The sequence below is a fragment of the Oratosquilla oratoria genome, chromosome 36 (genome assembly GCF_046742065.1).
Source record: "Oratosquilla oratoria isolate Oo_2021 chromosome 36, ASM4674206v1, whole genome shotgun sequence".
In the NCBI taxonomy this organism is placed as follows: domain Eukaryota; kingdom Metazoa; phylum Arthropoda; class Malacostraca; order Stomatopoda; family Squillidae; genus Oratosquilla; species Oratosquilla oratoria.
Genome location: NC_134812.1, coordinates 34,665,287 through 34,670,286, shown reverse-complemented (window position 1 = coordinate 34,670,286; position 5,000 = coordinate 34,665,287). Strand labels below are relative to the sequence as shown.

The 5,000-nt window shown below is 36.5% G+C and overlaps 1 pseudogene; it reads right to left on the bottom strand.

Moving 5' to 3' along the window:
• Positions 1-883: 883 nt before the first annotated feature.
• Positions 884-3,549, bottom strand: LOC143019107 (arginine kinase-like; annotated as a pseudogene).
• Positions 3,550-5,000: the final 1,451 nt, after the last annotated feature.

The following is a 5,000-nucleotide window of genomic DNA, read 5'->3' as shown; positions in this document are numbered from 1 at the left end:
ATCGATTATTCTTGTATGAAAAAGTTGAGTAATTAAAGTCAACAGAAAGAAATGGAAACAGACTACCAACCCTTTTAGGCTGCATCTCTAGATAGAAATGAAAGTGTGATAGGTGTGCACTGCTCACTCTGTGAAGATGGCAAATTTGTCATAGATATCAAAATCCCTCAATAATATGATTACCATAATGAAAAGCATTTTTGTTCTGTCTCCTACTACAAAATATTATGGCAGTTATCATAAATGACACATTATTTTGATATAATATAAAATGTGTTGTGTGGTGTTGTTGTATGTAGATGTTGCAAGATTATGGTACCAAAGTTTCTTTTCAGTTGAATATGCTTGTATAATGTAATGAGATGGATCAGTAGGATTGAATCGTTTTCATGTAGTGTTTTATGAGGAGGATTATGGTTATGTATGCACATGTTCCTTTCTGGTGGGTATAGTATACCTTGATAGCATTCTTAATGCATTGTTTTGCACACTTTGTTGGGTGTCTATGGTTTCCTGAATGTTGGTAACTATGTTGTGGAGGCTTAGTCAAGTGCTGTCCTTCGAATTGTTTGTAGACTGTAATACATATATAAATATATATATATTTTTTTTTTTGGTGGGGGGGGTTGACCAAACCCATTCTTCCTAGTGTTCTTAGCATGGTTATTATTTTGTTGATTTCCTTTCAGGTTGTAGATGTTTAGACTGAAGAATATGTGAATATCAAAATGAGGCCAGGATTTCAGGTCTCTTTCCAATGAAACAACTTAGCCATTAGATTTTACTATTGGACATTTCTTTGGTTTACGGTGTGAACATAGTTACTGATGATTACCAAAGGAAGGCCTCCATTCTACATTTTCCAAGACAATGCTCTAGTTTGTCAAAGTAAGTTTAGGTGTTCTAAGTAGATGTTCTGTAGTTCCTGTGCTGGGTTATTTGCAAAAGTGAGCGATTTCATGTCATCCTCTGGATCTAGTGTGGAGAGATCACTCTTGACAAGAGTGAATAATATGTGTGAGAATATTTATCCTCAAGATTTCCATTAAAGTCTTTTTGTCAGAGCACTTTTGCTGTTTTTGTTTACACTACTATCTGTCAACTAAGAATATTTTTATCCATATATCTTTGTTATTTTGATGCTACTTTTTATATTCAGTATGTATTGTTAAATCTCTCCAGTACTTGTTATATGCTGTTAGTGAGAAGTGTATTGTAGGAGTGGTTCTACTTGAATCCTTGTTGTTTTAGGAAGATGGGCACATTAATTATGTTCACACATCACCTATTAAATCTTGAGAATATGTTGACTTATGTCGAATGTGACTACACTATTGTCCTTTACATTTTTCTTTCAAAATCTTAATGTTTATTACTAGCATGTCATAGAATTTACGATAATTGTTGCTGAGCCTGTTGAGTGTCCATATGTTAAAAGTGGTCCTGACAGTGTTCATGCTTACCTTCCAGCCTAGGTCAGGTTGCTATGAGCATGCATAATACTGTACTACATAATCATTCAAGTGCAGTACTAGGTAGACAGATACATCATTTTCTTCTACCTTCACTCATCTGGATCTCCATATCGATGATCTCTTGCACTCCATCATACATTTCTTGCAGAGCTTCAATTTCTGTTAAACCCAAGCGTCGGCGGTTCGATATGTCAAACACAAAATCCTTGGCTTCCGAGTGCTCACCAGATGTTCCGCGTACCTGCAGATTGAACCTGTCAGCAGTGTCCTCAAGTATGCGCCTGTCTTCTCCAAGGTTTGGTAGACGGATGTGTACTGAAGCTCTGATGGCTGTACCCAAATTTGTTGGACAGAAGGTTAAGAATCCAAAGCGTTGAGATGAACTGAATGGCCAATATATGTCCTAGAGAGGTCACTGCACGAGTGAATCTTTCATAAACGGCTCCTAAGTCTCCCCCTGATTGCATAGATATAATACGCATGTGATCCTCCTCATTGACCCATACTACAAGACTTGAATCTTTATTTAGGAATATTCCTCGGCCATCAGGCCAATATCGACAAGCTCCCTGCTGCTTGTAAGAAACGATCTCCCTGTTTAAAACAGTAAATGCCTCTCCAGCAGATCTTCTTGTTCTTCGGTACTCAATCTGTTGATTGGTGTGTACTGGCCACTGAGATCCTCATCAAGACTTCCTAATGCCCTTGCAATATCCTCTTCAAGTTCAGCATAATGTTCACTTGTAAGGAGAGGATTGAAAGGATAGCCTTCAATAGATCGGGCACAGCGTACACGTGTTGACACTACAAAATCACCTTTACTGTTCAAGTCTCCAAGACTATTAGCATGGCCAAAGTCCAATCTAGGATGACAGGAACTGGGACTAAATCCACCATGGTATTCATCAATAATGGGGTCAAAAAGTTCATGAAAAATACTGTACGATTCAGCATCTGGAGCATAAATGCCAATGTTTGAATCCACATTTTCAACTCCAGAGTTGATCACATCAAGAAGAGAGGCACCATTTGGTGTCACACGGTCCTTGATCTTGTCATACATATCTCTTGTCAAATACTTCTTCAAGAGGGACCTAGAATTGCTGTTAAGTAGAGTGTTGTAAGCCTCATCTATACACTTGAGTATTTCTTCATCAGCATGGATCACACCATCCACAACATGGCAGTAACAGTGGGTAGCTGTGGAAGGTGAGGTGCATGTGTAGTTATTAAGTACTTATTTTCAATAATTCATATATACATATATATTTAGAGAACAATTTCTACCTTTAAGGAGACAAAAGACCATATATGAACATTTAAATGTTTTGTTATGGTTAATGGCAAACTATTTCATTCAGCTCAGAGGATCCTCTAGCCGGTAAGAGGATAAGAACTATTTCACATTGGCTAACCCTTTCTGGAGACAATATATATATATCTTTTTTAACATTTAGCTATTTTCTACCAGTAAACATCATAAATTTTAGCCTGATCAGAGGATCCTCTTCCTGGTAAAGTTTCAAGGAAACTGCCATGTCATCAGATGGGATGCCATCAAATAATAATTCATAAAAACAGTGGATCAACAAATTTCAGTTGTGACACTTGAAATGTCTTAGACATAACAAACAAACCTACTGGAAACAAATGTTTAGAACTTTTACATTCTTGTAGCAACATCTTTATCATTTCATACACTCATATGTCAGTGAATATAACCAGTAACACAACTAAAGTTTAAGACACTTGTTCCAAATACAAATACAAATACAGAAACAAATGATGCCTAGATTGTTACTGACTGGGAACCCATAGGCTCACAGAAGCCAGCAACAATCTTCAGGCCCAACCAAATATCTCTCTGTGAATAAATATTAGTCTGATCTTAAAAAACTACCTAATAGGAGAACAGACAACAGTAATCAGCTCTTCTTGTGTGAAAAAGAGGAGTAATTTAAGTCAATAGAGAGAGATCTTGGACCTTATATGGAAACAGACTACCAACCCTTTCAAGCTGCATCTTCAGGTGGAAGTGAGGGTGGACATCAGAGCCATATATTCTGGGTACCATAGGTGTGCACTACTCACTCAATGAAGAAGGCAAATTACCCATAGATATTAAACTCCCTTAACCACTTCAGTATGATGACACCTACATAGACGGCATGAGGCACGAGTGGGTACACAAGGATGCCGGCGTTGGCAGCTTGAGTATATATATTTTTTGTAGTTATACATGAGTTACCCCCAAATTCTGTGAACTGGTTTGATCACATTTTGTGTTTAATATTACTCAGAGTATAAATGAATGAATAATACAGCACTGACTTTATATTTTATAATGCAAGAAGTATGATGCATCATATATATACGGTAGCTGATGCTGAGCGTGGAAATTTGACTCGTACTAAAGTGGTTAATGGTAAGATTATCATAATAAAAAGTATTTTTGTTCTGCTCCCTACTAGGGAATGTTGTGGCATTTATTTTGAAATAGCATATTAATTGTTATAGCATAAAAGTGTTGAGTGGTGTAGGATTTGGGTGGAGCCTAGATGCTGTAGTAGTATGCTATCAGAATTTTATTCAGTTGGGCATGCTTGTTTTATGTAATGAGATAGATCAGTAAGATTGCGAGCTCTTGTACAAAACTCTACACCAATCATTTTCACGTAGTGTTTATAAGGAGGATTCTGGTATATGTATGCATATGTTCCTTTTAGGTGAATATGGTATACCCTGTTATCATTCTTAATGCCTTGTTTTGCATACTCTGTTGGGTGGCTAATTCCTTATTGTTAGTAACCATGCTGTGGAGCCATAGTCGAGTGCTGTTCTCAGAATTGTTTGTAGACTGTAATAACTGTTTCTTTTTTTCTGTCTACCAAGCCCGTTCTTCCTATTGTTTTTAGTAATCTTCTTGATGATTTTCATTGTCAGGTTCTTGAATTGTATTGTAAACTGAAGGATATGTGCACATTAAAATGAGGCCAGGATTTCAGGGCTCTATCCCAATTAAAGAACTTGTCCATTCAGTTTTGCTATTAGATATTTCCTTAGTTTATGGTGTGAGCAAAGTTACTGATTTTAAAGGAGAAGCCTCCATTCTATATTTTTAAGCTAATAATCTAGTCTAAGTAAGTTTAGTCGTTCTTAGTAGCTGTTCTGTAGTTGATATGCTGGGTCATCATCAAAAAGTGATTTGGTGTCAAGCTAAGGAATCCTGTGTGGATAGATCACTTGTGAAGGCTGTGGGCAATAAATGTAAGAGTACTGGTTCTCAAGATCTACACTAAACAATCATTATGTCACAGTAATTTGATTGTTCTTATTTATTTTGTACATTCCTGTCAGGTAAGAAATTTGGCATGCATATATTTTCATTGTTGTAGATGCTGTCTCTTATCTATAGTATGTCTGGGAATGTTATCAAATACTTTATTGATGTACATTATCATTATAATGGCTGTTTTTTGGTGTCTTCTTGTTAAATCACTCCAGCACTTGTTGACTGATGTTTGT